Raw genomic sequence first — 22,318 nt, 5'->3', positions numbered from 1 at the left:
AATCCTGTACTCCCACAATCCCGCATCCCATATCCTGGTGACCGTGCAGTCCTACAGCTCGGCATATCGACAGATCGACGGGTTCTAAACTTAAATGACCTTGTGGGGGACGATTCTGCGATACAAGGTAACATCGTCGGGGGAGGTAGAAAAATTTTAACAAAGGGAATGCAGAATAAAACAAGAGAAATCCGCCCCCCTTCTCTCCTCCATGTGGCACAATCTCGCACTCCCGCCATCCCACATCCCACAATATCGGCGGATCGATGGGGTTTTCATTCCAAGACCATGCAGGGGCCGATTCTGCGGTATATTGTAAAAGTTCCGAGAAAGGCCGAAATTCATTAACAAACGAAATTCCTGCCAAACCAAGGAGGATGACCCCCTTTCTCTCTCCTCCATGTGGCAGTATGGAGGGTGACGTGGCTGTACGAGAGACACGTGTCACTCAGTTTCAACGTTTTCAAGGGTGAAATGGGGCCATTCTCGGGTACCACGTGTCACCACTAATAGGGTGACACGTGACAGTGATGACATCACCCCGTAGATCGGTGATCGCAACTATTAAGGGGAAAAGCTAAAGGTAAAAGGCCATAAAGCGTCGGGATGTGGGATTCCAAGTAACAAAGGGAAAAGCCACCCCCAATGCAATAAGTTATGATGGTGTGATCTATAAGGATCTTGCGTCCGGACTGTCAGCCCGCACTAAGGAAAAAGGTAAAGGGCCCCCCTCTCTTGTAGTGTGATTTCAATGTCTTAGGTGGGCCCGATCCCACAGATCGACGATCGCAAGTGTCTGGGGAAGAAGCTTAAGGCAAAAACATTGTAAAGCACTGATATGCGGGATTTTGCAATACAAAGGAAAAGGCTCCCAGACATGGGTCTGAAGGCCTTAACACCTGAGGGCTAAGCCCCTGGTTCTAGCCCCCGTCCATATGAGGAAAGCCACACGAGGGGCTATAATAAAGGGAGGCTAAGGGGGAAATAAAAAAAGGCATGTTTCACTTATTTTAGAGGAAAAAATCCCACGCCTATGAGACTGCACTGCTACACTAGAATGCATATCATCCACTACATTAAGGCACCGACAGTGCAGTGCAGAGGTTTAATGGGCAGATGGTTCGGCAACTATAAGACTTAAATGGATCATGGCACAACATCAGAGCAGTACACGGGACTTAGGAAGATTAATGGCTCAGCATGGAGCCCCATCCCTCTACACAGAAAAAGACCGCCAAGATGGGTACTTACAGTTGACCTAAACCCCGCTTCACAGAACAAGGCATCCTAGCAGTAAATGGAAAAGCGAAGAGGTCGGTTGAGTAACATAGGAGGCCATATCATGGACAAATTACAGCCTGAGGCAGATACGATCACAGGATGGACACAGGGACTTTCATTTACTTTTTTGCCTAGTTATTTACTTGTTTTTATCCTGTAACATGCCTTCCTTCCAAGGAGGCATTTAATTTTGTAATATTTTTGGGTCACAAAGCCATTCATGACTAATACAACTAGTCGACTTGACAAATGAATCTAGACCATAGATGTTTTTGTTGTAATGTATGTTCTTGCTCCCATCTTCGGATAAATAAGGAAAGGTAAGACTTAGAAAGATTCAGAAATTCTATAGAAAACACTGCATGCTATTTTCAGATGGGATCTTTTTGTAATACATATCTTTTTCAGATTATCAAGGAAATAGTGGTGATTCCCCCTTCAAGTATTACAGTATGTGTTCTCTTCGTAAAACTCATTTTTTGTGTTCATACTTCTTCCCTGAATTCATGCAATTATAGTTTCTAGAAATATTTCAAGCTCCTTCACAGATTCATTAGTATCTACATGTTAATGCAAATGCCTATAACTGTTTCACATATTCATTTGTCTCAAAATTGTTTATGAATATGCCTGTGTGTACTATTGAAATTACATCTTTAATCTACAACGTATGAATCATATCTTTCAGCTCCTCCTTCATTCATTATTTCTGCTTGTAACTCAAATAAGTATAGAAATCCTTAATGCCTCAAGCTCTATGTGTTAAGTGTAGAATGTTTGAAGCCTTATGCTCTATGTGATGAGTTGCTCCTTCTCTTTGTCCTCTCTCATCTACTCTGCAAAATCTTATTAAGTTGTAAGACCTTGAAACACTCGGCCTCCACTATTTTTATGCTTATTTATGAGATTTGAACCTGTGAAGAACTACCAGAAATCCATGTCTTATTTATTTGGATAAATGAACCAATCTATAGAACATAAGTGATGTCTCCAGTTTCCTATAAATCATTTGAGACACACAAATATAGATGTGCCCAGTCACTGGTCTTGTAACCAATCCAAGGCTGTCTCTGGGAGCTACAACAGACTAATCTGTTGGTATGTAGTTGTTGCATGTATGTTTGCTTTCGAATTTGTGCTTACTTATTCCGTGCCATGTCAGTGATCTATTATGAACTAATTTTCAATTAACCTCTAGCATGTTCTTGTTCATGTATGTCTAATTGGTTTTTGGCTCATTGATCCTTCTCATGACATACCTCCTATTAGCGTTGTTGTGACTTTCTTGTACCTATTTCTTCAGTTTGTTAATCTTGGGATGACTTAGTTTCATTATCTAGGCATTTCTTTCTTGTACTCACTCTGACATCTTTTCATTTGGTAGCCAAGAGAAAAACATTCATGGTGGTAGCTGGGCCCACATATCAGATGGGGCTCCTATCCCAAATGGCGTGAGGTTTTATTGGGACTTCACACCAGGGAGACCCCCTAGTTGTTGGCAGCATCTAGCACCATCAACAATAGCCATCATCCTATATGAAATTCATCTTTTGTAAATATAATGAAGTCCAAGAGACACGTGTGGAATGTAAAGAGTTATATCTAGAATGTGAAAAGTTATATGGAAGCTCATAGGTCATAGAAGTAGAAGAGTCATGCGGAAACTCAAGAGTCATTGTCATTTTTTATAAATAGTTCCTAATAACTCAAGGAAAGGGATTGGATTTTTAGATTTATGGCCTTGCCTTCTCTAGTGGTGCATAGGAGAGAAAATAATTCCTTGGAGAAGCAAGTTGTAGCTTCATGTTCCACTATTGGAGCTAGTGTTACACCAATGTAACAATGTACTTGGAGTCTTTCATTAATTATCAAAAGCTCTCTGAGCCAACACTCTTTCATGCATGTATCGTGAATGTAGTAAGACTATTCTTTGTATGTTTGCAGTATATGTTATTATAACACATACTAAAGATAATGAACTATTTCATTGATTTAGATATGGATATTGTTGAATGGGTGTTGTTTATGCTTTCATTGTTATTGTTTATCTTGTGAACTAATTTACTGGTTAATCAACAAGCCTCTATCCTTGTGTCTCTCTTAGGATAGTACTATTACTTCTCTATTAGATGCTCACCTCTCTTACGTTTTTGGAAACTCCCTTTACACTCTACACTTGATGTCACACAAAGATTACATACTTGCTACCCAAAAGTTTCATTTATGATCCATTGTGTATGTGTTGCGGCCAAGGCGTACCTTTAAATCATTCGTAATGGTGGTCAGACCATGTAACTGAATGAGATTCATATACCAAATGATATGAGGTCTAATTGGGAATCCACATCAAGGAGATCACCTGTATTTGGCAGAATCCAACACCATCAACATAACCCCCGCATTCCGCACTAAAGGATTTTGTAGATTTTCTCACAGAACAGATACGCGAGTGTAGAGTCTGACTGCAAAAAAGTTCAAAGCTAACATATAATATCAATTTTCATTTATCAAATTTAATATCACATGTTATACTCATTATTTGTGCAGTATAACATTAATGTTTATAACATATTTTATTACATAATTATTGTAGATTTGTCTGGGTAGTTGCAAGGGGCAATGTGAGCCCTACATTACCTTCTATAGTTAACCTAGATGAGTTTCCCCTAGTAGATACATAGTATAAAATCCCAGAAACCCAATGTGAGTTCGACCTTTATGAAATCCACAATTGGGCAAACCAGAAGTTTCTTGATGTCGGTGATGAATTGGGCATTTGGGAGTCTTTCCTTCCCCAATTTGTTTTTCCCCAGACCCATATCTTCCCTAAATTTGTTACTTGGTGTTATCTGAGATATCTTCTTAGTCAGAGGGTTGTAATTGCCCAAAATAATGGTTTTTATTTCCTATTACTCTTGAGTCCATATGTCAAGCACTTCAAACCAATCCTTCACCCGCTATGCACCCTTTTCCCACTAATTCCCTCATGGAGATTTACCAAAAACTCACATTTCCTCAACGAGCCCAAATCTTTGAGTCATTTTTACCGAAGAATTATGAGTTGCCTAAGACCAATCCACCTTATTCCACTTCAATTTTCCCTGAAATGTCTAGGAAAGTCATCTCTATGGTCACATGTCTTTTGGTTACCCTACCGATCAATGGGTCGATGAAGTGATATTAGGATTTCTATCAATGTTCTCTGTGGGTAATAAGCCCTCAATGATTTTCAACTACAATTTGTTTTTGGTAGAATATTCATGATCATTTTTTAAGTTTTCAACTAAAGGTGATTTTAAAAATTAGTCATTCCTGGTGTATTTACTTGTATTTCATCAAGCACATAGGTTTAAGTTTCCATTATCGATAAATATTTTTCTAACATGCAAATGCTAAAAAGAACTAAGGAAGAACTAATACATATGTTTAATTGTGAAAAAAGATCATTTCTAATTAGTAGTTTTTTACTTGAATGAAAACATCATAAAAAAAATTACACACAATTCTAATGGTAAGTACCCACCTAAATATGAAACATCACAAAACAAAACACACCCATCCCAATAAAAATAAATCCATTAAGAATATCTTTTTTTGTAAAAATGACCTATAAAGTGTCGTTGTTAATGTAAGTTATCTCCTCATGAGGACAAGATAAGATAAGATAGATAAGATAATTATATTTATGTCCAACTATTGACCACAAAGTAGGTCAAAAGGACTGTTGAGTACATTGATGTCCATATAATGTGGGAGAACCAAACAATCTCCTATAAAAGAGATAATGCACGAATATAAATGATACAATGCATGAATTATAAAGGATAAAATGCGTGAAATTCTCTGGTGGAGAAAATCCAAGAGCTAATGGGTCTGAGAATCAGACCTATCTCTCTTCACATCTGAGGCTAAATGAAGGACATTGTAGAAACTCAACAAAGCATGTTGACTTGATGAAGAGCCGGTGGAAAGTGTGGACTAGACTGCCTAGGGATTCACGCATTTTTGAGGTCTTGAGGACCTATTCATTCTCCCAGGAATGGATATGCTGCTGAGATATCGTGTGGCGTGGTGAGGTCCCACAAATCCTCATTGATCTCAAGTCTCGATATGTACTCGTATCAATCGATCCTGTCTGAAGGTAGTACCCTGAAAAATGTCATGATCCTCTATGTGGAGTCTAGTCTAATGGGAGGTTGAATAATACACACTCAAAACCTGAGAGGCTCCTGCATATATATGGCCAAACACCTTTGATCGGGATACCTGAAAAATATTGTGAGGGTCTCAGAATCTCCAAAAAAGCAATGAAACCTTCCTATGATCTCGTAATAGATAGGGCATCCAAAAATGAAGTGCACTTCGGTATCTACTTCCTGTAAATGACATACATGACAGATTTTGTCTGGTCTATCAATCTAGTGGTTCATCTTTGCCCAAAGTCTATGAGAACCTACTCTTAACTAGCCTTGAGGAAAGTGAAGAGCATGCATCCATTGTTGAAACATATACTGGGGTCGAACAATGAGCCCGTCTCTCAACTCCAAGAAGTGATCAGCGTAGAAGGCCATCTTTGGGCACAACCCTCTTAGAGGATTGAGCCAAGTGACCTAGATGAACTGCCTGTAGATTCCTCCTGGTGATCCTGTTCAATTCTGGTCTAATAGGTAAAAGGTGACCAAGAGAAGCAAAGGAATATCAGAAAGGAGGGAGTCGATCCAACTGAATGCCCACTGAATCTAAGAGATTTGAAACTGACCAAGAGCATCAAAGGAATATCAGAAAGGAGGGAGATGATCCAACTGAATGCCCACTGAATCTAAGAGATTTGAAACTCATGTAAACCAACATCTAGACCGATCCGAGGGAGTAGAATGAGTAATAGTCTCAAAAGAGAAATATTCAAAGTAAGTATATCGATCCCTACTCTTTATCATAGACCTTCTAAAAGATTTCCAAGGAATTTCAATGTTCCACATTTTTAGGGAATTAAACAATCTAGCTGATTCCTTGTCTAAGAAAGGACTTAATTCACAGTCGAGAACTCTACATTATGAAGAGTACCAACATGGAGCTACTAATCTTGGAAGTTTTCCTGTGGTTTAGTTTTTCCTCATTTATCTTTTACAATAGACCATTGGTGGACTATTATTTTGGGATTTTTGAAATTTTGGGGTATTACGAGGTAGTTAATTACCTCCCTATTTTTAGTTGACTTATGTTATATGGGATATGCTACTAGTAATTTTGTTAGATTTTTGTTTGGCTACTATGTAAGTAGATTGACTCTTTTTGGGTGGGAAAATGGTTAGTAAATGCTACATATACTTGGTTTATTTATTTGGTGAATACAGAAAGATGTGACTACTTTTTTAATACAAAAAAGCAATGGTTTTTTCTTTGATAAAAAAAAATAAGATCAAATGTGGGCTTTATTTTACAATAGAAGAAAAGGGAATAGAAACCAATTAGGACATTGTCACAACAAAATCTCTAGAAATTTGGTAGACAAATTATTACATTTGATGAGGAATGGAAGAGTAAATTGATGAGACAAACCTCACAAGAAAGGGACCATTAATATTGATTGTATGCATCTAATGGCAGGGACATCTAGAAGGTTACATTAATGCATACATCTCATATATGATGTGTCTTAGGAACGAGAAAACATATTTTAAAAATAATTGGTATGGAGATGACAAATATGCATTATAAAAAAGCAGTTTCCAATAAGAGGTAAACTAGAAGTGGTTGTCCTAAACCTTCTAACTTAAGAATGAAGTGCCTTCCGTAAAATAACTACTATACATAGAAGATAACATCATCATATTCACACATAGAGTGAGAAAAACTAATAATATCATTTTTATATGACTATAAAATTAGAAAAATAAATATTGAATTTACTGATTACGTCGAAAGGCATTTTCTCTATTAAGTTGGTTGGGAAAACACTATTTAGCTCAACCAATCCCCTCACTCCATTTTTGTTGTTCTCTCCCATCATAATTCAACACGTGTAAAATTTTATCAAGCCCGATGTATCCTGTTGCACGAAATACGACCACCTTTCATGGCGGGGAGCTAACAACTGTTGTTGAGTATTCAGCTAGCATTTGCCCTACACAGAGTTAGATGCAGTTGAGCACAAGCAATGCCTTCCTCTTCCTTGGATTCATCAAGGGAAGGAGATTAAGGTGAATAAAATTTTGAAAAAAAATTGCAACAAGAAATGCTAAATTTAGAATGTGCTAAAAATAGACCTGCTAAAAATAGCATGTCTAAAAATAGCATTTTGGCCAGTGAGGTCATTGGCCACATTGGGTGAGAGGTAAAACTTCTAAAAATAGAAAGTTCTAAAAATAGCATTTTTGGGTCCCTTCCTATTTATAGCAGTCCCTAGTCTATCTATAGGAAGTAAAACTAATTTTGGTCATAACAGCAGTTGGAAATATTAATTAATTACTTCAGTTGAGTTAATTAGTTAAGGAAATTCGAATTTGAAGTCTTTGTGAGCATGCACATGAGTTGTCCCACTGATTGAGGAATTTATCCTTAATTTCCTCCACTGATTAAGGGAATAAGTATGAGTTCTATAATGAGAGAATCAGTTGACTTAGTTCTAACTAGTCAAGTCCAGTTAGATTATTTTAACAAGTTGTTAAAATAATAAAATATAGTTTGTTAATGCTTGCATGCATGTGACAACTATTATTTTAGATAACTGAGAATTCACTCATGGATAATTGTTGCATGTCAGTTCTGTCAGAGACCCAATTGAGATCAGATGTGGGACAATGTACTATCAGATGCTTGACTATTTCTAGTAAGTAGTTTTTGCATGGTTGAGGAACTAGTGTCCTCAAAGATTGCGTAGTTGGACCATAGGTTGACTTGGTATGTTTGGAATTAATTGCATATGCTTTTGCTATTATTTCCTAAGAAAACTACGCAAGGAAATAGGGATTGGGCCATAGGTAAAGCCTTTATATACAGGGCTTGGTTGGTTCATGAGACATATCTACATATCTTCATAGTTCATTGAGAGTTGAATAGCTTGAGAGCTAATTCTTCTTGTATTGTGAAGAGGATTTCCACTTGATTGATAATACATGGTTGGGGTTTTATGCTGGTGCTTTCCCCTAGATATATCTTGTGTTATGTGTGATTATTTCTCTTGATCAGTGATGCATGTTTCTACTTGATGTTGCTCATGAATTCGATTGTGCTTCCGCTTAATATTTTGTAGAAGTAGAACAAGTATTATGGTTTAGGACATTGCATATATCAGTTTGTTCTACAGGTGAAATTTCTACAGAAAATGAGGTGTGAAGAACACAATGGTGGTGACATTAAGTCTTGTTCCAAGGACGTGTTGTTTGAGGTGTTGAAGCATTTGGATACTAAGTCTCTAGCGATTGTTGCCTATGTGAGCCGTCACTGGAAGCGCGTCGCCGAAGAGGAGGCGCTATGGGAAGGAATTTGTACCAAGAATTGGCTTGAAGAGGTTATGTATGCTTCCCAGTTGAGGCAACTGAGGAGCATTGTTTTGGCCTTGGGAGGCTTTCGTCGTCTTTATGTTTATTGCTTATGACCACTGCTAGATCCTTTGCATCATCTTCTGGATCAATTGTGGCCAATACTTTGACACATTATTAGGAATTACTGGAAACAACTTATATGATCATAACTTTGTGTGAAAAGTAGCACTTAATCCCATACTAGAGAACTAAGACATAAATTATGCCATCCTACAAAATGGAGTTCACTTTGTGTTGGAATAAGTAATGAAGAGTTGAAAAATGGAACTCCCTTTTTACAAGTATAACTCTCATAAACATTGTCTAGTTGTATAAATTTTATATATACTCTTTGTGCTTTACCTAAATGATTAGTTGCAAAATGAAGCTCTATGCCATCCTCTAAAAGCTAGAAAGGGCATCCCATTATCCCTGCAATATTACTTTGAAAACAACCAAGCCATCCCATTAACACTATCTCAATGCAACAAAAACCCCATAAATGCAATCATTTATCTTAGAGTAAGGGAATGCGTATATCAACAACTACTCCAAGCAGGCCTAGAAATTGACAGGCATGTTTTCTTTTTGTTAAAAAAAACACGTGTTTCTATTCGAAGGTGTTTCCTTTGATGTGCACTTCCAAGAATTGTGGATTAAAAATATCTATACACCAAGAAATATATTCACATGAATATTGTATATTTCAAGACAAATTTGTGCACATATAAATCTAAGTACTCGTAGACACTAAAATCGAATTTATTGTAAGAGAGTGTAATAGATATACTGATATTTTGTACTATAATGTGTTACACAACCAAAGAAGCCATTACATGCAAATACGCTAAAGAAAACTCCATTAATGAGTATTTCTAGTGTTAACAAGCTACCAAGGAAAAAATGAGTTGCAAAGAATCTAAACCAAATCTCAATTAAAATTGGAGGGAGTTCCTCTTATGACATTATAGGGCTTTTGGTTGAATATGTGCCTTCTAAGTGCCTTTCAATATTTTAAAAAATGAAGTTAACTTGATGGAAAAGGAAATTAATATTTTCTTAGGCTGAGAGGTATCCTTATTTTTATTTCAATTACATAATCTGTATATTTTAATGAACATGGAGGAAGATCAAAGACATAACAAAGTCAATTGTTAATTTTACTCTACGATGTTGGACGTCTGAGATGTCCAAATCAAAATCGATATACACACAGTTCATGCGGAGTAACTGAAGAGGAATGTCAAATTATTTGATTAAGAGATGGCATAGGAAAATGTTAAAACAAACCAATAATCATAGACAGGGAGAAGAAATTTTTTTCATAGCTTTTCACAACATACTATTTTCTTCCCTCAAACAAGTTTGTTTTGTTTGCTTCTAATCTCAGATTTTTAGAACCTTATCCGGTTTGATAGAAAGAATGGAGGTGTGGAGCCTGATTATCTTTTGTATTCAAAGGTATCGCCGCATTGGACCCCAGCCTATAAAATATTCACTGCAAGGGGGGTCCAGGGGGGGGACGGCTGCGACCTTTTGGGAGCCCCCCCTAAGAATAGATGTAAAATTACCTTGTAAAATGTTGTAATTTCGTAGTCAATCTGGGCCATTCATTAGGCAGAGATCTGACGGTAGAAGTTATGTTTAATTTAGGGTTTTTTGCCCTAGAAGGCAACCCCTCGCTATATATGAGGGAATTGTATTGCGTCTATATAGATCTGTATTCTGAGTGAGGAAAGGAGAGGAGATTGAGAGTGAAGAGGGAGTTACAGCAGATCTGATGTAGGTTGTATCTCTTCAGTTTGCTGGATAATATAATAAAAGAAGGACTGGCTGTTTCTTCGTGTACGTAGCCCAAACTGGGTGAACCACGTATATCTGTGTCTCTCTTGTTTTATGTGTTTTCTGTGTTTATATTTCTGCAATATTTTATGTGTTCCATTGATCTGTAATATATAATTTTCTAACAGTTATAACACCCTCTGAGGTAAATGTGCATATAAACAACATAATAGGAACATAAATACAATAAACATATCAGCCATCAAAATCCATATATATATCATTACATTTGCACATGAAAATCAAGGGAATGAGTTTATCATTAATAAATGCAATGAACCAACCAGTGATGGGACTACCACGTTCCACCCGACCATAGATTGGCTGAGCCAAGTCTCTCTTCAGCCAAATATCCTCGTGCCATATTCCAAGCATGAATGTGGAACTCATAGAACACATCAAAAAACACCAATCAATGTGGATGCCACCGGAGTTCTCCACCTACACTGTGAGGAATTTGAGTGCCTCCTAGTCTCGCAGGCTTTACTGTGCATCCATAGTTTGATCTAGGGATCATTAGGCCCTACACTGAGACATACTTTCCAGGATTTATTGTGCATTCCATCTCGGAATCACTAGGCCCAATGGAGAGAAAACCCACCTCTTGGCTTACCCGTATATCTCGCCATTCACCAGCAAGGATTCCTAGGCCCACTGAGGCACACAATCTGGCTTTACCATAACCCACAGTCTAGTTCAAGGGTTACTAGGCCAGTGGCTTCATGCATCCTCAGTCTAGTTTAGGGACCAATACCACCATGTGTTTTTCAATTCGGAGATCTACTCCACTCAGCTTCGAATCCAATCTGGCCATCCCCCTCAAAATGTATGAGAGAATAGATCTCATCAAAGCCATTAGGAAATGGCAATGCCAGGCTGAAAATACCGTCACACCTGGCAAGACCCATGCCATGGTAGAAAATAAACACATGCAATCCCATGCATGCCAAATCTACCAAGGAAAATACACATGCAAGTTGATATCTGCAATGAAGTCTGTTGTAGTTGATTGATCCTGCCTTTCCATGCTTGATCCTTGCTTCCTCTTGCCTTCATTACCTTTCATGCTCCAAGAAAACTCTAAGTATCGAAGAGTATGAGAGAGAGAGAGAATAATGAGAGAGCTCCAAAGCTAAACTGACCAAGTCCTGAGCCAAAATCCTGCCAACTAATCCTCAGAAGCCTTTTTATTAATGAGGCCTCTATTTTCTTCATTTTCCATTATTTTCCTTCAATTTCCTCCTCACATTCAAGATGTGACCTTTCACCTTCCTTTTCTCATAATTTCCATTATTTTCATAAATAGATGTGCCAAAATACCTTTTTGCCTCTTTAATGCCTTAGCCATTACCTTTTCCATTTTCCTTATCCATAAACAATCAAATGAACACCCCCTAGGATGTCTTGCCCACCATCCAGCTTGGAATAAGTGTCCCATCATCCGTGGTATTTATATATTTTTACATGGAATTTTCACCAGGGCTGTTACAAAACCCTCCCCCTTGGGGGAACACCCTCCTCGGTGTTCAATGACACCTATAGCAACAAGACTGCTGAAAACAAAACATACTTCTAGGGAGCTTTAAAACACAGCTCATTGTAGTATTTACAATGAATGAACCGCTCAAAAGCAAAACATCATGACAACACGACCAGATAAAAATCATACCGCATATTGGAGCTTTATAACACAGCTCATTACGGTATTTACAATGATATACACATATACACATTTTCTTAACCAACAAATAAATGATACATTGTCATATCAATTAACAAGGGAATCCAAAGGCTCACACCTCCACCCTCAAAGTAATAACATGATTCACCTCCTTCCCACGAAGTCTAGAATCCACTGTAAACTCAAATCTGCATCCAATGTCCAGCACTATAATCCTATGCCACTTGTCCTCTCAGCGAATAGTTACCGGCTCATTGTCCCATTGCACACTCCCAATGTGCATCTGATTCCATCTGGAAATGCTAATGACCAAAACAAATCCATCTGTGACCTTCCCTTCTCTGCTACACAGTCCCTCAGGAATCCAGTCACCCCTTTCGTGTATTCACTCACCTTCACATTCCGCTGGCACCCCCATCACGTGCAATCCATCCCTTGACAAGGCTTCCTCGCATCAGAAGATTCAAAGACCAAGGCATATACCTGCCTCAAAACTACCATACCGGTCATAGCATGCTCATGGCAATCAATGGACACTATTGGGTACCAGTGCCCCACAATGGCCCTACTCCTGAAGTGCTTAACCAACATACTGTTGCATGTTCCAATTTCTTTCGTTGTTGTTGCTAATTCTTGTAATCGATTTCAACCACCCAACTGGGCATGTTCATTCTTCTTGTACCAAGAATATAACTTCCATTAGATTCAAAATAAATTGAAATAACTTCAAATCATACCTCATTGGTAGTTCGTCAATAAGGTACACTTGGAATCTTGTTTGCTTCTTGTCACAAGAAGTCAAACTAGCATCTTTGACCAAATCAACATGTATAAAAATATCACATCAGGTTAGCTCAAAACACAACTATCATAGATCAAAATCATCAATCACATATAACCATCATAAACCAGAATCATAAATCACATATAATCATCATATACCATAGTCATAAGTCACATGCATAATAAAACTGAAATAAAATGTTGATACTTATCCTTTCATCAATCCTTAGCTTCTACCTTCGTCTTTATTCCATACGCACTCTGACTTAGTTTCTACACCCGACAAACAACCAGTGCCTTCTCCTCAACCATGTGCATAGACACATAGTGTGCATCACACACATACAACCACACCTGACACACAACACCATGCAATACATGCACCTACACCTGACGTACAACTCATACATCTTCAGCCAATGTTCCACACAGTGCATCATCTATACTTGATGTGCAATAACACCCAATACATGTAACTACAAAGAGTACAACACAACGAGTACGCACGCCACAATACCATGACTACATGATGCACATGCATAATACCGCATGCCCATAACACAACATCAACAACATGCACACAATACCACATGTACACCAGTACCATATGTACAACATGTAAACAATACCACCAGTACACCACACCACCTGTACAACGTGTGCACAACATCCCATGTACATGGCACCAACTACACAACATGTACACAATGCCACATGTACACTACACCACTATGCAATGCGTACACAATACGACATGTACACAGTACCACACGCACAACATGTACGCGACACCACATGTAAACATCGCCATATGCATGACATATACATAGCACCACATGCACACAAACCACTTGCACAATGTGTAAACAACACCACACGCACACGACACCACTTGTACAATCATGCACACCACACCATATGTACATACAACCAATGTACCACATGCACGCAACACCACTTGTACATAGCACTGCATATCCAACACGTACATAACATCATCTATACACAACACTGCATATCCAACATGTACATAGCACCATATGCACACACAACGCATATACATAGTGAAGACAGTACAATATGTATACAACACCCCATATGCAATATTCACACAACCCTATTTGTACCATCCTATACATAACATTGCATAAATAACATGTACACATGTTATGTATACACAACACCACATGTGCACACATCATATATGAAACATGTACAACATATATAGTATATGCACAACAGTAGTACCACACATCCAAAACCATATTGTCCTTGCCAAGAAACCTTGCTTCCCGTGTCTTATCCATGCTTACCCTAGCATGTCGCAAACCACACTACTTTCACTTTGTTGATGTATCCTTCAACATTACCTGTCATAACATAAACATAGGCATAATACAAGTATACAATATCAATTCATATCCACATGATATTGACCTCGTATATTTGTCGTGACAAATCTTCCCAATTGATTCCTTGTAAGACCAGGAACCTCTTCATGTCATTCTCCTGCATAAGAAATCATTTCTCCACAAGAATGATCCCTGACAACCCTGTTAGACAATAACATAGATACATGGATACATACATACATATATAATCGTTAGCATAAAACAATCATCACCTTGTCAGACAATGACATACATACATTCATGTATACATATATAAACATCAGCATAATCATGATCATAACATAATCACCATATAACATAAGGTCTAGGTTAAGAGAAATTCCTTTATTCATGCAACACATGCGCAACACTGAGAACAACAGTTCCCAACATAGCCAAGGAATATGACACCTCTGGTCCATTTACTTTACCTTTTCTGGTTACATTTCTTGTGTCTACACTACTACTGTCCATTTACCACAATGGACCCAACCAGTCCAACCAACTATCATAGTCTTACCTTCCACTGCACTTACTCATGCACAAAGCTTCATCTAGGTCTTATATCATTGGTTGGGTACCACACATCTCTCCCGATTTCCATCTTTCCTCTTTCCCAACCAATTCCCAAGACTCAAAACATAAAAGGCAAGACAAGAAACAAACAAGAAGAAGACCATAAAAACCAAGCAACATGACTCTGCAAACAAAGTGGTATGGCCATACACTAGACATAAACAAAGCCGCAAATCAAGTTCAACAATTCATAAAAGACCAAAAGCACAAGACTAACAAAAAACACCATGACTCAATCCCCATGGTTCCCAGGGAAACTTAACTAGAGCCTTCTTCAAGATTTTATAGCAATCTCTTGCCATGCAATCCCCTGCATCATGCTACCATAAACACATAATTGTCAATGCATAAATAAAAATACACCAGTTACCTTATCTTGTTGTGCCAAGCACGTTGCTTGCAACTTAACACATCCACGCCATCTCTTAAGGGACTCCAATCCTTTCATAGATCCACCTGTAGCTAAAGACTAGCTAATATACCTGTCAAATACATGTTCATGAATATAACACATATCCACATAATGTCAGAAAAAATCAAGGTTAAGAAGACTTCCTGTGTGCAAAGCACTCATTCGTTCGAAATTAGGGTTTCCAAACATAGCCAAAGGAATTCTTGCCCAATTCCTTTCTTTTACCTTTTTACCTTGTTGGAATCGAGGCTTACTATGTGTTGTCACACCACCCAACTGTTAGTTATATAGACACATCAACTATTACCTTGTCATGCTAATACCAAGCATGTTACCCTACAACTGCTCACACATATCAACCACATGTTCCAAATACAAAGACAATCATATCTTTTAATTTGAAATCAACCATTACCAGGACTAACAATCATGTCATAATCCATAGTCATCAGTCATAATACTACAACTATCAACTACTATACTCAAGTACATATCATGTCTCAACACATATATTTTAGTACAAGCATCTTAAAACAAGATCATTTGAACACATACTCATATTATGCAATTCATAAAAATTCATACCATGTTAAATAAATCAACTAGATGACATAATCAACACTCAAGCACCAAATACATGACATAATAAACTGATACCTTAATGTATCTCAGGCGAGGTGATCTTTGTTTGCACAATCAATCTAGTTAGCACAATATAACTTTACAACACATTAGCTCAAGCACTAATAAGATCATGATATCCATAACAATATCTAACTAACATGTTCACATCGTAAACTCATACACATAAAGTCAATCTAGATTAGTATGACACCATCTCGCAAAAATGTCAGTCCATACCTGAATATCACAACCATAGCCATCTGCATACGTCAAACCAAGTTGGCACAATACATATGACATCAAGATCTTCAAGGCAATGAACATAACCATCATGCATATGACCAATCCAAATTATAACATCAATATCTCAATCAAATGACCCTAATCATCAAGTTAATAGCATATAACAACAATAAGCTATTTATCATACTCGTCAACAACATACAACATAATCATCAGGTTATCTAATATAAAACAACAATATCAATGCATACAACTACAGGTTACTATCATTCTTGACTATCTGACACATGTGCATATAACCATGCTAATCATCTAACATCTATCATGAATGTAACCATAACATCAAATACATGTTCATAAACCTAATGTATATAACCATAATGCATATAACAATCCTTAATCTACATACATACATGCCAAACATACAATACCTGTATGATGATCTTCTCTTATCCCAAAGTCCAATGCTGCAACCTCATTATGATTATTTGCATCCCTTGCTCTATCTCAACTATCTCATTAGCATCATACCAACCAATAGCATCAGGATGACCTAAATTACATACAATGACTTCACAAGGCATGTTTGACCTATTATACATGCATAATCATAGCCACAACCATACATACATAACAACAACCATTACTCCATTGTACTCATTGCCACGTGCAACCAACATTATGCTTAAGCAAAGCCAAATCAATTACACCTACGCATAAATGCATGTAGTCGAACATAAGCGATTAATTCTTGTAATCAACCTACAAGACTGATACATGTAATCAAAATATTCAAAAAATGTAACCTAACATAGAAGGATGTAAGTAGGTATCATGAAATCAACATGTAAGCGACATATAATTCATACACAGTCAGTCACATGTTCCAAAAATCAAGACATCGTGTCTATTAACTTGAAATCAGCTTTCATCAATACTAACAACCTATAAGCATACCCCCTTACTATCCATGGTCCACACTAAGGTAGAAGGAGGAAGCTACTATAATGGCCCGATCTCCAATGTCCAATTATGGAAATGGGATCTCCAAAGATCTACTAAATTTAACCACACTTGAAAAGAAATTGATTTTTATTTCTCATAAATTTGTATGAGACTAAGTCAAAAACATTGCACTTATTCCACTTGTAACATAATAACTAAAAACATGCCACTTTTCCATTTCCTTACATGCAACTTTTCAAATTCTTTGCATGCAACCTTTCAAATTCCCTACATGCAACTCTTCAAATTCTTTGCATGAAAATAGGCATAGATCAGCTACATCCATATTATCATACTACAATATTATCCCATCTAAAAAATAACATTTTCTTCAAACAATTACCATACTTTTACATTTTCTTCAAACAACTACTATACTATTACATTTGCATGTAAGAATTTCTTCAAACACTTTACATGCAAACTAATATAGCAAACTATTTGCATACAAGTAAGCATATATCAACTACAACAATACTATTACACATCAATACTATCCCCAACCACAAACAACATACTCATTGGGGCATTTTATCAAACAATTTGTATGCAATTAATCATTGAACCATTTAAGCATTTCATCAAACCTTTTGCATGCAAACTAATATAGTGAATGATTCAATGCATATATCCTAAATTGTAGTAGTAAAAGTTATGGAAATGTAGCCATATGATCAGTGGTATTTTCCCTCACTATGGTTCAAGTTTCAACTTCTGAAATTTCATAGATGAAAATTTATAACAAAAATACCAACACAATCATATTTGGTGCACAATTCTAGGAGTATCCAGAAAACTCGACTTCCATTGGTCATATCTTCTAAAATATTGCGAATAAATGTCTGAATTTTTTATTACAATATCAATGGGATTTCCCCTCATTATGGAAAAAATTTCAGCTCCTGAGAGTCCCCAGAAGGAAAGTTATAACAAAAATGTCAGCGTGACCTGTTTGAGGCCTGATTTTAGGAGCATTTAAAAGCCTCGACTCCCTCTACTCATATCTCATAAAATGTTGCGACCCAATATCTGAAATTTCTACCACATAATCAGTGGTATGTACCCTCAACGTCTACAATTTTTTAGCTTCTGAAAGCCTACAGAAGATGAGTTATTGCAGAAATTCTAACATGACATGTTTAAAGGTGCCTTCAGGAAGGTCATCTTCCTTAGATCATAATTCCTAAAGTATTGTGAACAATTTCTAAAATTTTTTACCACATTATCAGTGGGATTTACCTTCAATATGGACAAATTTTCAAATCTAATATGCCACAGAAGAAAAGTTATAACATATATGACAAAAATGTCTAAAATTTAACCTTTGTTCTTCATTTAACCTATGATAGAGCCCATCCAGTCCAAGTGTTTGAACCTGGAAGCTCTGATACCACTCTATAACACCCTCCGGGGTAAATGTTCATATAACCAACATAATAGGAACACAAATACAATAAACATATCAGCCATCAAAATCCATATATATACAGTACATTTGCACATGAAAATCAAGGGAATAAATTTTTCATTAATAAATGCAAAGAACCAACCGGTGATGGGACTACCACGTTCCACCCAACCATAGATTGGCTGAGCCAAGTCTCTCTTCATCCAATCACCCCCGTGCCATATTCCAAGCATGATGTGGGACTCATAGAACACATCAAAAAACACCAATCTATGTGGATGCCACCGAAGTTCTCCGCTTACACTATGAGGAATTTGAGTGCCTCTTAGTCTCTCAGGATTTACTGTGCATCAGTAGTATGATCCAGGGATCACTAGGCCCTACATCGAGACATAATTTCTAGGCTTTACCATGCATTCCATCCTGTAATCACTAGGCCCAACGGAGAGAAAATCCACCTCTTGGCTTTACCGTATATCCTGTCATTCACCAACAAGGATTCCTAGGCCCACCGAGGCACACTATCTGGCTTTACCACAACCCAAAGTCTAGTTCAGGGGTTACTAGGCCAGTGGCTTCGTGCATCCTCAGTTTGGTTTAAGGACCACTACCACCATGTGTTTGTCAATTCGAAGATCCACCCTACTCAACTTCGAATCCAATCTGACCATCCCCCACAAAACACATGAGAGAACCCATCTCATCAAAGCTATCAGGAAATGGGAAGGCTAGGCTGAAAATGCTGTCACACCTGGCAAGACCCATGCCAAGGTAGAAAAGAAACACATTGAATCCCATGCATGCCAAATCTAGCAAGAAAAATACACATGCAAGTTGATACCTGCAATGAAGCCTATTGTAGTTGATTGATCCTGCCTTTCCTTGCTTGATCCTTGCTTCCTCTTGCCTTCATTCCATTTCATGGTCCAAGAAAACTCTAAGTATCCAAAGCTAAACTGACTAAGTTTTGAGCCAAAATCTTGCCAATTGATCCTCAAAAGCCTTTTTATTAATGAGGCCTCTATTTTCTTCATTTTCCATTATTTTCCTTCAATTTCCTCCTCACATGCAACATGTGACCTTTCACCTTCCTTTTCTCCTAATTTCCATTATTTTCATAAATAAATGTGTCAAAATACCTTTTTGCCTCTTTAATGCCTTAGCCATTGCCTTCGCCAATTTCCTTAGCCATAAACAACCAAATGAACACCCCCTAGGATGTCTTGCCCACCATCCAGCTTGGAATACGTGTCCCATCATCCGTGGTATTTACATATTTTTACATGGAATTTTCACGAGGGCTATTACAGGAGTAAATACCAAGTCCATATTTCTCTTTTGTCCATCGACTATTACGAGAGATTGGGGCACCGTTCCAACTGCCTCACATCTTTGAGGTTTCTCTGCAAGCCCTCTCATCATCTCACCTCCTCCACTTCCTGCATAAGAGCCCACCATTACATTTTTAATGCAGCTTTAATTTCTTTATAATTTTAAATGATGGCTAAGGAATCCAAAACTTGTATTTTGTCCGGATCGTAAAAGTTCTCATACGCCCGACTACCCACTAAACTTTGAAGCTCAAAATAGCCCAGCCATGAAATTACGACCATCCTTATCTACCCTACTATGTATTATTAGTTGATTATAGGTTGTTAGATTTGAATTGGTTTTATGGAATTTTCATGTATCTTATAGGGTGATTAAAGATAGTTGAATTTGAATTGGTTTCAAATCAAACAACTTTATATCAAAACGGATGTGGACAACATAAAATTACTACTTTTTAATTATCCTAACCACCTATAGAAATATTGTCATTTTGAATACTTCACTTTTAAAAGAATCTGATGTAACTCTCTTGAGTCCCCTGGGATTCTAGAGTATGAAAATTCTGAACAAAATTATGACTCTCACTAGTACATGCCAAGTTACTGTGTAAAGTTGAAGCATTACAGGTTGTGTTATGTATATGAATGTACTTGCAATTATCCTATCTGGTCACATAGACTATATCTAGTCTTGTGGACGTTAAAATTTCATTTCATTTCATTTCAAGATCAGAAATGACATACCACAATTCGAATCCTGTAAACTCACAAACATTCTGTAATTAGGACATAAGAGCGCCATCATCATGGGAGATTCGTGATTGGTTTATGTTTTTCCAAAACACTCAGGAGAAGTAATCTCATCTTCCTACAACATGTGTACTAGAACTATAAATTATCAGAGTAGCAACACGGATTCAAATGTAGTTGTGCTCCATTTTGATTGTATTGACTCTTTAGAACTAGAAATTGATCATACTTGTATATCGATTAATACCATGGATGAGCTTGAATGACAATCTTTATCAACAGATCTGCATATAGTTATCGATATGATCGAAATCATTTGGAAAACCCCTCAAGGGTGCCTGCAATTAGCCATGGTGACAAGGAATAAATGGTTAGTTGTTACTCCCAATCCATGAAGCCAGACTGTGAATGAGAAATAATAATAAGCAATGAGAGCTTAAACAACTCAACGAACCTGCGAGTTGATTTTCCCATGCAACAAATTTATGGTGCAGAAGTTGATTGGCTTCTTGACCACTCGGATAACATGAGTGTTGCCATGGATTCAAATGATTTAGCCATAAATACCAATCAACTATGGAGTATTGATCTCCAGGTCGGTGAGGGCATGGATTACTGGCTGAGCATATTAAGACAAGTGGAGCCATTGTCCTTATTTTAGATTTCTCCACCTTCTCAGGCTTCGTCTTCGACTTTCATAATTGTTGAACATTAAATCCGACCTTGTATGCTGATCGTTTGCCAGCTTTACAGAGGTTCAGGTGTTCGATCGAGGATACTTTACTTCATTTATTTCTTTTTAATTTTTCTTTAAGTAGGTTGCATGGAAAAAAGGTATGCTTACTAGTGGAATGCTATTATCAAAATTGTGTTGAAAGATATGTTGCGCTGGATTTGTGGAACTAGTACAATGTTTGAGTTTGATGTTGCACGAGGATACAAAGATTATTACAAGGATCTAAGGATAAATAAAGGATATGCAAAGTAATTTGAGTAGGGTATCCTTTTATGTGGAGCCAAAAAATGAAAATCTGGCAAAAAAAATATATCTGATGGCCTTATGAATGGTCACGTAGATAAGGATTTCACAATAGATAAAGACTGAATATAAGTGGAAAGAGGCCTATATTGAATTTTTGTATTCCTAAAGCTACTTAATAATAGAAGTATGAAAAATAAAATTGATAATATATATCTACACTAGGTATTTTATGCGTGGAGAGATTTGTACTCAATTATTTGATTTCGTTAGGCATTTAGTAAATCAAAGGCATATATAGGTTTGTACTCAATTATTTATTTTGATTGGCTTGGACACTTAATTTATCCAGGGTTGCTATGAATCTATGTTAATAATTTCATTAGTTAACATAGGTGACTTTTAAGTATGTTATGGAGATATCCAACGAGTTTATTTCTTTAATTTGTTTAACTTTATGTGTAATCATAAATTTGAGTTTTTTTTCCA

General features: G+C 37.1%; 1 pseudogene; it reads left to right on the top strand.

Moving 5' to 3' along the window:
* The first annotated feature begins 18,491 nt into the window (after window positions 1-18,491).
* On the top strand, window positions 18,492-21,511 carry LOC149236123 (uncharacterized; annotated as a pseudogene).
* The last annotated feature ends 807 nt before the right edge of the window (window positions 21,512-22,318 follow it).

This window comes from Pinus tabuliformis, chromosome 8, assembly GCF_031772625.1.
Source record: "Pinus tabuliformis cultivar Carrire ecotype Pingquan chromosome 8, CPIR1, whole genome shotgun sequence".
In the NCBI taxonomy this organism is placed as follows: domain Eukaryota; kingdom Viridiplantae; phylum Streptophyta; class Pinopsida; order Pinales; family Pinaceae; genus Pinus; species Pinus tabuliformis.
Note: the sequence above shows the minus strand (reverse complement) of the source record. Positions and strands in the feature narration are given on the sequence as shown.